General features: G+C 48.0%; 1 protein-coding gene, 1 long non-coding RNA gene and 1 other non-coding gene across 3 annotated transcripts in view; all 3 read right to left on the bottom strand.

Annotated features, from left to right (window-relative positions):
• Positions 1-3,180, bottom strand: part of MATR3 (matrin 3) — a 44,591-nt gene extending 41,411 nt beyond the window's left edge. The window contains exon 1 of the mRNA XM_074960715.1: positions 3,030-3,180. The gene's annotated coding sequence lies outside the window, so the exon portion shown is untranslated. The remainder of the gene's footprint in view (positions 1-3,029) is intronic.
• Positions 3,181-11,340: 8,160 nt separating this feature from the next.
• Positions 11,341-15,690, bottom strand: LOC141992085 (uncharacterized). The gene is made up of 4 exons (XR_012640521.1): positions 15,446-15,690; positions 14,621-14,694; positions 12,763-12,864; positions 11,341-11,826 (listed from the first exon to the last, which is right to left on the bottom strand). It is a non-coding gene; the product is annotated as an uncharacterized LOC141992085 (long non-coding RNA).
• On the bottom strand, positions 12,044-12,242 carry LOC141993075 (small nucleolar RNA SNORA74). The gene has a single exon (XR_012640768.1). It is a non-coding gene; the product is annotated as a small nucleolar RNA SNORA74 (small nucleolar RNA).
• Positions 15,691-16,950: the final 1,260 nt, after the last annotated feature.

Genomic DNA, 16,950 nt, shown 5'->3' with positions numbered 1-16,950 from the left:
TGGTTGCCATTTGCTGATCAGAGAACTAATCAAGAAGTCAACTGGCACCGAGGCAAGCACAGGAATAGATACATGGAGATCAATTCTTTTTGTGTTTGGTTGCAGCAGTCTCTCTTCCCATTGTCTGTGGCAGATCTAACCAAAGCTCTATTAGATGGGAACTTACCCAGTCCCCATCTTTCTCCTTTACAACATCTCACTAGCACTTTTTATTTGTATGGAAATGGCAAGGGAGGAAATCTATCAGTTCCTGATTTTCTCCTGTTAATGAATATTCGAATTTTTAGAAGTGAATTCAGCATGGTTCCCTAATTCATTCTGGAATATTTGAAAGTTCTTCCTGTTTTTTATGATACAGATATTCCTGATAAAACTAGGGGATAGAAAAAGTTGTCGGCAGGATCAGTTTATAAGTACTTACTCTATTGGTTACTCTTGAATCATTTGGTCTTGGAATGCCTGTAGCATCCCAGTTATTTCCAAATCACAACTAACTGTAAAGTCTTCAAGTATGGAATACTCTGCAGATGAACGCTTCAAAAAATAAAGACCTTGTTATAAACAGAGTCCCTATTTAAAAGATAATTTGTTGTTCATACCTTCCCTTCTGAAATAGCCTATTATCACTTTATACAAAAAGTGTGGATATGTCGTGACTTAACAGATGAGCTCAAAAGGTTCCCATTAACCTAGGTTGCAATTATTGAGTCAACATTTAGATACATGGCATCAGAGGGGTAGCCCTGTCAGTCTGTATCCACAAAAACAACGAGGAGTCCGGTGCAGACTCCTCATTATTTAGATACATGGAGTATTATTCTAAAATTAGAGCAGACTTTTTTTTTTTTTTTAATAATTTATTAAACAGAAAAAGATTAAGACAAGTATGTGTATTGCATTTGCACGTAGTACAATGTTTCAACATTTGGGAGACAGAATAATATTTTTCTTCTTATGCTTTTATAAATAAAAGGTAAGGTACTCACACACCAATGATGGGTAACCCTATAAGAAAAACCCTTAATAATCAAGGTTTTTTTTAATTAAACAAAGAATACTAAGTCTCCTAGATGTGAGCTGCTTATCTCATTCTGGATGGAAAAACAAGACCCCTTATGTTCCCTGAGCTTCATGAAACTCGAGAATTCTTTAAGCTAAAGTTTTTTGTTTTGTTTTTTTAATTTAAAATATAGCCAAAGACCATTAAACAATAAGCTTTTACTACTTTCTGTATTTAGGGCACTATCAGGTAGTTCTAGCCCAAACTGTATGCTCTGTAAAGCAAATAAATGTTTAAATAGGACATTTGACTTTTTGAAAGTCATATTTCTGTCTCAGAATTTTTAACCTAAAGTTGAAAGTAATGCTTATGTAGCTATAACTCAAAGCTTTTTAATATCTCTCTTTTTTCCCCCCTATTTTATGCATTTAACAGCGTTTTGTATGTGGTCACTTAGGCCCTGTGCATGAAGTTAAAACATGTGCATGTCTGCTAAATCAGGGCCCTAGTTGCCTATTTGTCTGGCTCTCTCTAGTGGCAACAGAATAATTTTTTGTTCTAAAAAAGAAAATGCAACTATAGAACCACAAAAAGTGGGGGGGCCACACTGAGGGATGTGTGTAACACTTAAGGTAATTTCAGTTCACTATTTGAAGTTCACTAGATTTCAAGTTAATGGTATTCTATTAAAAGGGACGTTATATATCATTTTAAAGGTGTAAATGACAAGTTTTCTTTTTCTGAGCCCAGGAGGCAAAGATTTAAACATGCCTGTGCAGTACTTGCAGCACGCATATGGTTCAAGTTCCATGAAAGTGAAACAGAGTAGAAACATATGTTTTTAAAGTTGATTTTTCCTCTCTGTCTTTGGCCAGGATAGACATCTCTGGAAGTCCTCAGGAGCAACAGCCTTCAGAAATGCTATTAACAGAAGGCACATGTATTAATGTGCTCTTTAGCCTCAGAATGTGTGTTTATGAAGCAAGCTGCTCACCCCACACAGTCTATATGGGAAGAACAAAAACTTCACCTGGGGCATGTGCACATCCACCTGAGGACACGGTTTATATGCTTAAACACCAGCGTTCCTGAGTCACCGACCATTCTCCTGCATCTGAACACAGGCCAGGAACCTACAGCAACTAGAGGCAAGTTCACCACGTGGTACGGGGCTGGGTTATCCAACGTGGTGAAACAGGCTAGAGAAGAGTGAGTACACTGAACTGCAGCGGAAGGGGCCCAGCAGGACGCTGCGTGTCTCAGAACCACAGTGAAGAGCAATGTGGGGGGAGAGCAAGCAGCCCCTATAAGGGACAGAAACCAGGAGCGAGGCACTCACTCATATGGGGTCACCAGAATCAGGGAGTTCGCACAGTACAGCACGATCTGTGCCTGGGGACAGGCGAAGTTCACGTTGCAATGCGATCGGGGCCAGGCAGGGTGCGCGGAGTACGGTATGTGGTAGGGAGGCCCCACGAGACGATCCATGCTCAGGAACGCGCACCGCTGTACAGCGGAGAAGGCACTGTGACCGGCCCAGGGAAGCACCAATAGCAAGGCATGGGTCCACACGGCTCGCTAAGGGGGAAGGGCAGAGCGCAGTACTGCGAGCCAGGGAGAGGGGGCGCGCGCCGCAAGGCACGACAATGGAGGAAACCAGGCCCGCACGAGCCAGGGCTGCAGCGCGGCGCAGGGGAGGCCTGCTGGGCGGCCTAGACCGGGGGCGCTGTACTGTTCCCCCGCCCCCGCCGAAGTCTCCGCTTAGCTTTCGCACGTGCGCTCCTGTCCCCAGGGGCCGGCTGAAGCCCCGCTTGTGTCACCATCAGGCCCGACACCACCGGGGACACACACCCGCCATAAGCTTCGGCCACTGAACAGTCTTGTCACCACCTCCCGTAGAGCCCGGCCTACCCGTTCCGGTCACCAGCGGCCCAGGCCCCCGTCGCTGCCCTCACGGTGAGGGAGAGGAGGAACAGCCAACACCAGCTCCTAACATGGCGGGGACAGCGAATCCCAGCCCCGCGCCTACCTCAGGCCCGCGATAGCGTCTCCATCCGCTGTCGCACCACCACCAACGGCTCCAGCGGGGGGGAGGTGGCTGCAGCCCGTGCACGAGCCTCACACCTCTCGCGATACCCCCACAAACAAACACTTCTCACTGTGCTCTCGCGAGATAACGACTACCCCTCCGCGCGCGCACACACACTCGGTTGCTTCTCCGAGATTTGGCGAATTCCCACCGTGTTGCTACCTCTGAGATGTCGCGAGGCTACCTGCCTGCGCCCGCAACTTGTTGCCGTCTCATCGAGATCTCGCGGAAGCCCTCATTCTCCCGCGCATACTGCCGCCACGCCACATCTCTTGTTCTCTTGGAGAACTCTCGCGATAGTTAGTCCAGTTATCTCTGCCGGCTCGCTCTCGCGCTCTCTCTCTCTCTCTCCAGATCGGCGCGGAGGATGAATTGAACTAGGCGGGGGCGGGCTACGGCTCTGTGCCCGGGCCCTGCGCCCCCACCTCGGCGTGCTCCCTCACGTGTCCCCGACTGTCATCAGCATGGGCCTGTGCCCCCCACCTACTCTCCTCACAGGACCCAGTCACCAGCACAGGCCTGTGCCAAGCCCCCACCCCTCACCTCGGCCTGCTCACCTCACGGGCCTGTCACCAGGCCAGGCCTGCGGCCAACCTTTCCCCCTCCCCACCTTCCCTCATGGGCCCCTGTCACCAACGTGGGCCTGCGCCCAGGTCCCCACCCCTTGGCCTGCTCCCCTCACAAGCCCCTGACTATCACCAGCACAGGCCTGCCCCAAGCCCACCCCCCTCAGGCCCCTGACTTTCACCAGCAGTAGGCCTATGCCCAGCCTGCCCTCCACATCTCAGCCTACTCCTCTCCCAGGCCCCTACCCCACTAGACAGGAACAAGGCCTTTGTCCGGAAGTTAGCGGCAGCGATCGATCATACCAGGTGGTTTATTGACGCAGACTGTGGATAAGGGGGCAGTGGGGAGTTCAGTAACATCCTGACCTGCCTAGATTCGCCCTGCCCCAGCATATCACAGCATCCCCCGTAGCACCCAGTGACAGCCCTGGGATTTTGAAAACTGAGGGTGTGTGAAATTGCACAGAAGTCTGAGATGACAGAGGTCCGCTTGCTCCCTTGCCAGATGCTTAATTCCTGACCTTAGGTTAGATTATACTACAGACCACAAGGTGAGATGCCCATCAGGCTCTTGTAAGGCCATAATTAGTGGCACAGGAACATGTCCGCTCCTGCTGAGCTCCACTACTGTATGACTACCTCAGATAGGTTTTCTAAGCCATGAATCAAGCGCTCAGAACTGACACTGGACTAGAAAGTGGAAGCCATTCAGCACTCAGCAATGCTAGGCAACAGCACAGGACAGGAAATGAAAAAGAATACTGGCTACAACTGAAATTGCCCAGGTACTTTAATTACCCAAACTAGAATTTGGTCAGTATAGTGATGCTAATGCGCTTCGAGTTTCTGTCCTGGCCAGTTAAAACCTGGAGTTTGTATAGCTCCTTATCTCTGGCTTCTTGTAACTGTTGTCAGTGCAATCATACTCTTTCACCCTGAATCTCAACTGACTGCTTTACCCAGTGGAAAAAAGATGTTACTGTCCCCAAAATGTTTGAGGCAACAGGCACTCCTTGCATACTAGGTTCATTACAAACCTTTGGCGTAGATTAGGAGATCCTGGTAAAAATATAAGAACACTGACTTTTGTATGTAATCCTTTCCACTAAAGTTGTGATGCCACCTTGCAGTCGCATGAAGACAGAATTGTATTGTACTTCCATATGTGTGTGTGGAGCTGAAGGCTTGGTGACCAAATAATTGTAGAAATTGTACTGTCACTTTCAGGTTGTGGAAATTATTTCATAATCAATACTTTTCACTCCAATTAAATTTTCTGACTGGGCAAAGTTTACAAGACTGATTTGCTTTGGTTGCTTTGTAAAGGGAAGAGATGAATTCACTCTTCAATATGGAATAGTCCAATTATACCTGAATTATGAGCTTTTGGGGGTGGAGGGGGAACTGCCTCCTGTTTGAAGTCACCAGTCAGGGAAAAGCTATTTTTTTTATCCATTTCAGGGCACAGAAAACAACAAGATAATTTCATTGCCTGGAACAATTTGAAAAGGGGGAGAATTAGCACTAAATCTATGCTGATGTTGTTAAAGAGCTGGGAGAGTAATTATAGGAAATGCAGAATTTATAAAGTTCCAGCATTAAATCCTTAGAACACAGACACACAAATCTAACCTTAGAATATATTTAATCCACTTAACTAACTCCATTTTGTGCTACAGTACTGTAGAGTAGCAATGATAAATGATAAAGCTTTTTAGATGAGATGTAAGACAACCTGACCACTTTTGCCCATTAGAAGTCAAATTTAGATTGTAATATCTGTGATAGGAAATGACTTTGTTTGTAAAGCATCAACAGAAAACTTATTGAATGATAAATCCCATGACACCTTTTCCAAGCACAAAAGCAAAGGATAACCCCACTGTCCTGGCTTTATTCCAGTTTGGATATTTTCTTCACATTAGACTGCCTGTTGTCTCCCAATTTATGGTGTGGTACTTACATCTGGGCACTGATGTAAGTCTGACTGTGAGCTTTATTGATCACATCTGCACTGCACAGCAATCTATACAGTATTAAAATCCTAATGTCTTGTCCCAGCCAGCACCAAGATCAGAGTCAAACCTCAATGGTTTCTCTAGCTTCTGTCTCTCTTCAATTGTTCCAAAGCCATGGTCAGCAGGAACACAAAGGAAATTTTACCCTACCATCTGATCCATTTCCATGTGTACTGAGGACTAATCTGGTCCTGTGGATCTGCACAGAGGGTGGTGCATAATCCTCCCTCTCCTCAGCCTTGTAAAGAGGGAAGCAGAAGGAGCTAAGAATATTCACAAAAAGAAAAGAAGTACTTGTGGCACCTTAGAGACTAACCAATTTATTTGAGCATAAGCTTTCGTGAGCTACAGCTCACTTCATCGGATGCATACTGTGGAAAGTGTAGAAGATCTTTTTATATACACACAAAGCATGAAAAAATACCTCCTCCCACCCCACTCTCCTGCTGGTAATAGCTTATCTAAAGTGATCACTCTCCTTACAATGTGTATGATAATCAAGTTGGGCCATTTCCAGCACAAATCCAGGTTTTCTCACACACCCCCCCACACACACACACAAACCCACTCTCCTGCTGGTAATAGCTTATCTAAAGTGACCACTCTCCTTACAATGTGTATGATAATCAAGGTGGGCCATTTCCAGCACAAATCCAGGGTTTAACAAGAACGTCGGGGGGGGGGGGGGGGGGACAAGGGGAAATAGGTTACCTTGCATAATGACTTAGCCACTCCCAGTCTCTATTCAAGCCTAAGTTAATTGTATCAAATTTGCAAATGAATTCCAATTCAACAGTTTCTCGCTGGAGTCTGGATTTGAAGTTTTTTTGTTGTTATATCACAACTTTCATGTCTGTAATCGCATGACCAGAGAGATTGAAGTGTTCTCCGACTGGTTTATGAATGTTATAATTCTTGACATCTGATTTATGTCCATTTATTCTTTTACGTAGAGACTGTCCAGTTTGACCAATATACATGGCAGAGGGGCATTGCTGGCACATGATGGCATATATCACATTGGTGGATGTGCAGGTGAACAAGCCTCTGATAGTGTGGCTGATGTTATTAGGCCCTGTGATGGTGTCCCCTGAATAGATATGTGGGCACAGTTGGCAACGGGCTTTGTTGCAAGGATAGGTTCCTGGGTTAGTGGTTCTGTTATGTGGTATGTGGTTGCTGGTGAGTATTTGCTTCAGGTTGGGGGGCTGTCTGTAGGCAAGGACTGGCCTGTCTCCCAAGATCTGTGAGAGTGTTGGGTCATCCTTCAGAATAGGTTGTAGATCCTTAATAATGCGTTGGAGGGGTTTTAGTTGGGGGCTGAAGGTGACGGCTAGTGGCATTCTGTTATTTTCTTTGTTAGGCCTGTCCTGTAGTAGGAGACTTCTGGGAACTCTTCTGGCTCTATCAATCTGTTTCTTCACTTCCGCAGGTGGGTATTGTAGTTGTAAGAATGCTTGATAGAGCTCTTGTAGGTGTTTGTCTCTGTCTGAGGGGTTGGAGCAAATGCCGTTGTGTCGCAGAGCTTGGCTGTAGACGACTGATCTCCTCACCAACAATCTATTCAGGGGACACTATCAGAGGCTCATTCACCTGCACATCCACCAACATGATAAGCTATTACCAGCAGGAGAGTGGGTTTGTGTGTGTGTGCGGGGGGGGGGGGGGGGGGGGGTTGAGAAAACCTGGATTTGTGCTGGAAATGGCCCAACTTGATTATCATACACATTGTAAGGAGAGTGATCACTTTAGATAAGCTATTACCAGCAGGAGAGTGGGGTGGGAGGAGGTATTTTTTCATGCTTTGTGTGTATATAAAAAGATCTTCTACACTTTCCACAGTATGCATCCGATAAAGTGAGCTGTAGAAAGCTTATGCTCAAATAAATTGGTTAGTCTCTAAGGTGCCACAAGTACTCCGTTTCTTTTTGCGAATACAGACTAACACAGCTGTTACTCTGAAACCTAAGAATATTGAGAGCTTCTGGGCCTGGAAGAGGATCTTGATTCACCCATCTGAGACCTTGGTCAATTATGAGAAGAAAGTGGACTAGGGAGAGCTTCACCTACCTTGATCCCTAAACAGACAGCCAGGATGAGATCATCACTCTTGCTATCAACAAGAGCTTCCAGGGTTCTGCCCCTCACTTCAGGTAATGGCCCTCCCCAGCTTTTTCTTGCTGCATGTCTGAGGTGGAGCAACCACAGGGTTGGTCTTGTGAGCTCTGTGTTCAGCTCTGACAGGATAGGAATAGTTTAAAATTGTATTACAGCAGTTTCTCAAACACCTACTGAGGTGTATAAATTGTCCATATACCACATGCTTTCTTGTGCAACTGTGTCTTTTAGGGAACAGTATAACTATTCTATATTTTTCATATGACCTGTCAAACTGTGTTCATCTATTTCAGAAGTTAGCATCTGAATAAGTGAACACAATTTTTCCAATATTAACTGCTTTGGGCAGTGAAAATTTGTGTGTATATAATTTGTAGAGTATTGATTCAAAGGTCAATTTCCAGCTGGATAAGAAAAAGTTGACAAGTGTGTTTTCAGGTGTAAAGTATTTGAATTGGGGATTTTTAATCAAGTGGAACACCATTTAGTGCTATAATCCTGAAAAGCATTAAATATTGTAATTCATTTCTAAATTCCTGTCACTACCAGCACATTTTCACAATTGTTATTTCTTCTGCAGAAATTATTTTAGTTGGTTACCTTTCATCCCGCCCCTTATCTCAGTTATCTGAACTTAAAAAAAATTACACAACATACACTTTTTATATGTGTGTGTATATATATATATATATATATATATATATATATATGGAAAAAAACAAATCAAGTACTTATAACTCAGAAGAATATATCAATAATAAAACAGAGTTATTGCAATACATGACAGGATCTGATTTCCTCGCATTATTTCGACCTACATTAGTAGGACGCCCCCCTGGTTTAGGTGGGGATAAGTAATAAAAAGAGAACAGAAAAACGGGAGAAGAGCGTGTAGTGGAGTGTAAGGAAGTCTAACAAAGTTCTGATTTTTCCCATGATGACACTTCGATGTTTTTTTTTAAATATCAAATATCAAATTTTTTCCAAAAAAACCTCTTTTTTTTGGTGCCCCCCTGCTTTGCTGGTGCCCTATGCACATGCTTAGTCTGCCTATAGGGTAATCCAGCCCTGCCTATGATGAGATATTAGATGAGGTGGGATCTGAGTTACTACAGAGAATTCTTTCCTGGGTGTCTGGCTGGTGGGTCTTGCCCACGTGCTCAGTTTAGCTGATCGCCACATTTGGGGTCTGGAAGGAATTTTCCTCCAGGGCAGATTGGCAGAGGCCCTGGGGCGTTTTCACCTTCCTCTGCAGCGTGGGGCACGGGTCACTTGCTGGAGGATTCTCTGCACCTTGAAGTCTTTAAGCCATGATTTGAGGACTTCAGTCGCTCAGAAATAGATTAGGGGTTTATTACAGGAGTGGGTGGATGAGATTCTCTGGCCTGCGTTGTGCAGGAGGTCAGACTAGACGATCATAATGATCCCTTTTGACCTTAAACTGAATGAGTCTATGAGGAAGGGGCTCAGGGCAGGGGGTTGAGGTGCAGAAGGGGTTCGGGGTGTGGGCTCCCGGCCAGCCCTGCTTACCTGGAGCGGCTCTGGGGTGGCAGCAGCGCGAAGACAGGCTCCCTGCCTGTCCTGGCCCCGCACCACTCCCAGAAGCAGCTGGCACCCCGTCCCTACGGCCCCCAGGAGAGGGGGAGCAGAGGGCTCCGTGCACTGTCCTCACCTGCAGGTACCTCCCCCGAAGCTCCCATTGGCCATGGTTTCCTGTTCCCAGCCAACAGGAGTTGCGGGGGGCAGTGCCTGCAAGTGAGGGCAACACACAGAGCCCTCTGCCCCCCATCCCCCAGGGGCCGCAGGGACTTGGTGCTGGCCAGTTCCAGCAGCAGTGCGGGGCCCGCGGCACCACAGGGGTGGCAATCCCGCGGGCCGAATCCGGCCCACACGCCATAGTTTGCCCACCCCTGCAGTAGAGAATGAGTTACCAGGCACCCAGCATGCACCTTCACCCCTATGAAACAGAAGGTCCTGGCACTTCCTCATCCCAGGGGCATATTTTAAGGAGTCCCTGTCACCCAGGAGGAGCTGGAACTGACTTTCACACACCCACAGGGGACAACCACCTCAGAACACCCCCCTCCCTCCCACAGGGAACTGCTGATCACTAACCCCAGGCAGGCAGAAGTGGTCAATGGGCTATGGTGCAGCCAAAAAAGGGATTTCCTAGGTTAAAGCACTAATTTCAACAAGATGAGCAGGCAGGGTTAAACATAAACAACTGGAATAAACCAAAAAAATCAACCCCAAAAACCTAGTATTTATTTTTAAATAAAATTTTAATAAAAAGGGTGAGAGGAAACCATCAATCCATGTCATCCTTCTCCTCACCTTTCATGTTTTATCTTACTAGGCTCCCACCCTGCAAACACTTCTGCACAGGAATAGTCCCATTCAAGGCCTGGGACTGCTCAAATGCTTACTCCCACCTCTCTAAATATCTTGGCAGTCACTCTTTAAAGCAGTGGTCGGCAACCGACGGCGCACAAGCCGATTTTTAATGGCACGCTGCTGCCTGCTGGGTCCCAGCTGCCAGCCCCGCTCAGCCCACTGCCGAACCCAGGCCAGGACCCCAGCAGGCAGCAGTGTGCCATTAAAAATCCTGCCTGCCCTGGCCTGCTCTTCTCCGCCCCCCCTGCCCCCAGGCAGGATGAAGAAGCTTGGTCCTGCCGGCTGCTGCTGCAGGGCAGGCAAGCTCCCCCGTCCCCCACCTCTTCCCCCAGCATACTGCATTCCTGCCCCTCCTCCTCTCAGCTGATGGCCCTTGCGAGGGAGGGGGAGAAGCAGAGCCCACACTCGCTGCTCTGGGGAAGAGGTGGAGAAGAGGTGGGGATGGGGCCTTGGGAAAGGGGGGTGGAATCAGGGCATATCCTCTCCAGCCCCCTGCCGTGAGCCGCTCTGGGCAGGGGGCTGGGAGCACCCCCACAACCCCAGCCACAGCCCTGACCCTTACATCCCCCCCCACATACACACCCCCCCAGCCCCCTGCCCTGAGTCCTGCACCCCCCTCACACACCACCAGCCCCCTGCACCCCACACACACACCCCCAGCGCTCTGCCCTGACCCCTGCACCCCCCCACGACCCCAGTACTCCCCCACACATACCCAGCTCCCCCCACCCCATGCCCTGACTCTTGCACACCCCCACCCTGAGCACCAAACAGGAGCTCCTGCACCCTCCCACATTCCCACCTGTACCCCTCACACCAAATGGGAGCTGCCCAGGTAAGCACTCCACACCCAAACCTCTTGCCCCAACCCTGCCCCCCCCCCCCCCCATTCTAGCTCCTGGCCAGACCCTGCACCCAACCTGCTCCTTCGCCCCCAGCCCTGTACTCAGTGCACTCCCACCCTCAGCTCAGTGCAGAGCGAGAGAGGAAGAGAATGGGCTAGAACCAGGGAGAAGGTAGGTACTCACTCTATATGGGCAGGGCCAGGATCCCAGACCAGCAGCGGGCTGCGTGGGGCCAGCAGCCGGAACCCTGGCTGGCAGGAGCCAGCAAACTGAACCCCTCACAAGCAGCAGGCTGAGCCACTCAACCCACTGCCAGTCTGGGGTCCTGGCCGCCGGCCCCGCTCAGCCCACTGCTGGTCTGGGGTTCTGGCTGCCAGCCCCCAGGGTCCCGGCCGCAGGCCCGGCTCAGCCTGCTGCAAGCCTAGGTGAACGGAACCCCAGGCTGGCAGCAGGCTGAGTGGGCCAGCGGCATAAGATCAGCATTTTAATTTAATTTTAAATGAAGCTTCTTAAACATTTTGAAAAACTTGTTTACTTCACATACAACAATAGTTTAGTTATATAATATATAGACTCAGAGAAAGAGAGACCTTCTAAAAAACGTTAAAATGTATTACTGGCACGCGAAACCTTAAAGTGAATAAATGAAGACTCTGCACACCACTTCTGAAAGGTTGCCGACCCCTGCTTTAAAGCAACAGCAACAGTTCCTCTCTTCTCTTCAGGCAACTACTGCTGCCCCCACTAGCCTCACTCCTGCAATAATCAGTCCAACCGAGAAGGCTTTTATCTGTAACTAGAAAAAAAACAAGTCAGCCAGCGGAGCCCTAAAGATCCATATTTCACAGGAAAAAAAGAACAGGGGTGGGGATTGTCTGCATTTTTATATTTAAAAAAAAAGAAAGACCACGATTGGACCAGCCTGTGCCTAATTTTCAGAAGGGTGGGTCGGGGGAGGGAAAAAAAAAGCATTTGCAGCCCCATTTTATATTACAGTACAGCAGGGAGATGATTGTGTTCGCATCCAGTCTAGGACTAACTCTACAGAGAGTTATTCCACTCTCAAGGATGCAAAGCGCTATCAAAACCTGGCACTGACAGGCACTAGAACAGTACCAGCAGTACCAGGTAACTTTGATGGCACGTTTCTCTCCCAGCAGTGTAACACTAGCACAGGCACAGAACTGCACTGGGCAGCTGACAACTGCTGGATTAAATAAACAGACCTTCCATGCTTTGGAAAGTGCGTAAGAGAAATACCCCCAAACGGACATTCCTTTGAGTAGTGTATATCTAAAGTCCCCTCACTTGGGTCTTGCCTCACTGAAAAACACTTCCTCTAGCGATCTGCTACAAGCCAGGCTGAACTAGAGGAGCACTGGTTAGCACTCCCAGGCTGGAAGTACTACCCCAGCAGGCACCCCATTCAAATACCAGCAAAGGCTGAGTATTCTGAATATTATTGATCAAATATTCAATTTGCCCATCACTGTTTGTGGCTCACAGAGGGATTTACACCAGGAAATTTCAAAGGTTTCTCCCCACCCCACACCCTAACTGCATTAAATATTGTTTCACATCTACAGAGCTAAGCCCAAAGGAGACACTTCCTAAGAGTTAGTGAGATGAGAAGAACTGCTTTCTTCTTAAGACAGAACTGAATGTGCTTCATTGGCTGCTCCCACATTTTGTAAGGCTCATTAGATCTCTTCAGTGCCTAAGGAAGAGTTACCTGTCAAGTCTTAATTTTGCAGAAAGCTCTTTGCTCCCCTGAGACTCTTGGTTTACATTGTTCCCCTTATGGAGGCACAAGCTGCAGGCCAGTTATGATACCCTAAACAGAACAGAGAGAGACAGCACATCTTGAGTGTCAGATATCTTTTAAACTAATACATATTGAACAGCTGGGGTTTGAATTGTGGAAGTACTAAGGAGGTTTCCCCGAAGTGAACATTACAAAGAATTCCAATTAAGCAGGATTTGTTGACCAAATATTCTTTGATCCCTTTGCCTCACTGTAATTATTAAATGCAATTTCCCCACATATGCTGCATAGAATAATTTACAGAAATGCACAAAGTCTTGTGTATTTCATCCATTGATCTGAAAGCCAGCTGAAGAACCAACTCAGTTACACATCTAAAAGCACTCCTGTTCTAGTAATCAGAATTCAGTTCACAAGCCCAATTCGCAAAGGGAAGTTCATTGGCTCCATAGAATTGCTGTGAGGGCTTTAAAATAAAACAGAAACAGAGAGATTCCAGGCAATCCTCCATGCTAAAAAGGCTAAACTGGGCCTACAGTTTGTAAAAGCATAATCGTATCCTCTTTAAAGCCAACCTCTGTCATGTCTACAAGTTCCAGCATATGGCACTAGCTGGGAAAGCGTGTTGAGACTGCTGTTTCTTCGGCTAAACTGTTTTATTACCTCTTCCTCCCTGCCATCCACTAAGTAGGGTCCATGTTACCATCAGTTGCATCCTGACACCTAGACTGTAGGCTATCTGGGGCAGGGACTGTTTTCTTTATTACTTATATGAACAGTGCCTAGCACAAGGGGGCTTTGATCCTCGACTGAAATTCTTTGGCCCTACCATTATACAAATAAATGAAAACAACTAGGAGTCCGGTGGTACCTTAAAGACTAACAGATTTATTTGGGCATAAGCTTTTGTGAGTAAAAAACCCACTTCTTCAGAAAGATTTATTTGGGCATAAGCAGTTAGTCTTTAAGGTGCCATGGGACTCATTGTTTTTGTGGATACAGACTAACACAGCCACCCCCCTGATACCTGACAAATAAATAAGTTATAGTTCTAAGTTATGCATCCAGCAGGTCATTTGTACACCCAAACAAGCTCACAGTCATGGTATTTGCAAGCACAAGTTAGCCATGCCTAAATATTTAAAAAGAAAAAAAGTCAGGCTCCAGAAGATTAAGTGGGTTTTGTGAGAGTAAGGTATGTGTGGACAAATGTTAATTCAAGTGTATTAGCATCCAGAGGACTTAATGCATTAATATCAGTTAAGGAATGCTAAATACCACAAAAACCTGTTATCAGTCAAAATTAATACAACGTCCCCGACACAGGTTTTACAAGGCAAATGCTCTCCAAACAGTGTAACACCATCAAAGGTATAAAGTGACCCTCAATAACTGATCACCACTGAGTACAGACAAGTGCTTTAGAGCCTGATGGCACTGCCTAAGAAGCATGCTACTGGCCACAAGAAGTACTAGAAAAGTTAAAAGAAAAGGAGTACTTGTGGCACCTTAGAGACTAACCAATTTATTTGAGCATAAGCTTTCGTGAGCTACAGCTCACTTCATTGGATGCATACTGTGGAAAATACAGAAGATGTTTTTATACACACAGACCATGAAAAAATGGGTGTTTATCACTACAAAAGGTTTTCTCTCCCCCCACCCCACTCTCGTGTTAAGAATTCATTAAAAAAAACCAAAAACCCATCATTAAGTCTCAGGGTAGGGACCGGTCACCATATTTTACTGATTGCCAAGCATCATATAACCAACAGTATTTTTCATAAGACTACATTCTATTAGCAACATTCTTGCTAACACCAACCTCTCAGAGGAAGAAGCAAGTTTCTGCTTTTGCATGCTTGCTTTTCTTGCCTTTTCAGATTTTCACTATCTTCCCTGAAAGAAAAGACACATCAGCATAAATATCCAAAACATTTGTTTCAGCAGCACTGACTTAAATCCATGCAGAATTTTAGAAATAAAATTAACAGACCCTGTTCCCTTGTCATCCCTATGTGCACACACAAAAATTTCTGAGTTTAGGTGCAGATCTAACCCGGTTTACGTATTTGCAATGAATCGCCTCAAAACCAACCCTCACGCCAGCAGCTGCGACCTGTGAAAGGGTCTTGGGACTGCCCGTCTTCTGGTAAAACACTCAATGAATGAGATCAACTGAGCAGCAAGGTGCATTGGGCAGTGCAGCTTAGCAGCTAGGACACTGGCTTGGTACTCGGGAAAGTACCTGGGTTTTAGTTCCAGGCTCTGCCGTTGGCCGGCTAGGTGACCGTGGGCAGATCACCTCCCTCCCTGTGCCTTGGGCACTACTGATGGAAAGTGCTCCAGAAGAGTTCAGGATTGTTATTGCTGGGTCCAGCCCAGCAGCCCCAGGAGGCTTGCTGTGGACGAAGGGCCAGGCCCCTCACAGGCGCAGGAAGACTGCCAGGTCTCAGCTGCACGTGGGTGGCCCCCAAGGGAGCAGGGCCAGCACAGCAGGGAGCCCAACTTTGCCCCGCCGGAGCCAGCGCACGTGGCCGCTCACCCGGCCCGGCCCGGCCCGGCCCGGCCCGGCGTAGGAGGGCTCTGCACCCGGCTGCTCAGCCCAGCCTCGCCTTCACCCTCCCCCCCACGTCCGGGGGTCACATACCGAGTTTCTCCCCCAACGGGGCGGCAGCCCCGGGCCCAGACCGGGCGCTACCATGCCGCATAGCTGGGAGGCCCCGTGCGCAGCACCCGCACCCCGCGCCGGCCAAGAGAGGAAAGGAAGAAGGCGGGGCCGCCAGACCGGGCGAGCAAGACGCGCCCCCGCAAACCCCGCCCAGCGCCGGCTGCTTCCCTCTTCCGCCTCCTCCCGACCCAGAGGCGCAAGCGCAGCCGGGTGCGCTCCAATGCGCCTGCGCAGGATTCAGGCGACGTCTGTGCGTGGGGGCGGGCGTTGTGGTTTGGGGTGATGGGGGCACTGGGGTGCTCAGGGTACTGGGGAGAGGAGGCGCTGTGGCTTGGCGTGATGGGGCTCAGGGGTGATGGGGTTGGTGGCTGTGGTGGGATGTGGCTTTAGGTGCTGGAGGATGGCTGTGGATTCATGCTGTGGGCAGGTTGGCTCAAGAATGGGGTTGCAGGTAGCTCCCTCCTGTCTTGTGCCAAACAGAGGGGCCAGCTGCCTCTCATGCAGCATCTTCTCCAGTCCTGGTGGGAAAAGAGAGACATCGCTCTGACAAGCCCCCTCCCCAGTAGGCATCATCTTCAGTGACCAAGGGACCTCATGACGTAGCTTCCCCAGGGTATATGTATGTGGGTTGAGACCAGGAGGGTGACAGAGCCAGAATCCACACAGAGGGCCTGATCTCTAGCTGCTCTGTCAGAATCGCTGGCCGGTGGATAGGGGTGGCAAATCCCATGCTTTCAGGAACAATTAGGGAGAAATCTTTGTGAAAGCCTCAAGGAGATGTCTATCTTTTTAGCCTCCTTTCATGGTCTTTCCCACTGGAGCTGGCGCTGTGATTTTATATTTTGCGTATATGTAGATATGCCAGCAGGTGGATTTTGTAAACTGAAAAACAAATACCTGTAGAATTTTCACACATAAGGCCCAGCACCGATTCTCAGGCACATGCATTAGTCAGTGCTCACGTGGGAAACATCTAATAAGGTCCTCTCCGTGAGGGCTGGGCTTTATTGTTCGTGGAGTGACTTTTATTGTGGGAGCCAGTGCGAGGGACCCACATTTTCCACTTTGCATAGGGCACCAGCATTTCCAGAGTAATCTGATTCATTTTGTGGGCAAGGAACCTTACAGCGACTGCCTAGAAGGGCCCAGGAGAAATGGAAGTACCTTGTTTGCTCTGGTGTTAATGGACTATTGAAGGTGTCTCAAACCCCAGACATTACTGATGTTCTGAATGCCCCGTGGGATGCACTGTTGCTCTCAGACCACATGGTCAAGGTTGCACCAGCCACCAACATCCCCAGGCTGTGGAGAGCAGCCAGCATATTAGTCTTTGGAAGCTTCATTTTCTGAGGTGCTGAGCAGCCACAGCTTCCACTGACTTTAGTTAGTGGCTACTCTACACTTCTGACAAACAGGCCTTTTGTACTGACTTTCTTTTTCTAGAGCTCTATGAAATCCTCAGTCCCTGATCGGCCTTAGATACC

Source organism: Natator depressus, chromosome 8 (genome assembly GCF_965152275.1).
Source record: "Natator depressus isolate rNatDep1 chromosome 8, rNatDep2.hap1, whole genome shotgun sequence".
Lineage (NCBI taxonomy): Eukaryota > Metazoa > Chordata > Testudines > Cheloniidae > Natator > Natator depressus.
Note: the sequence above shows the minus strand (reverse complement) of the source record. Positions and strands in the feature narration are given on the sequence as shown.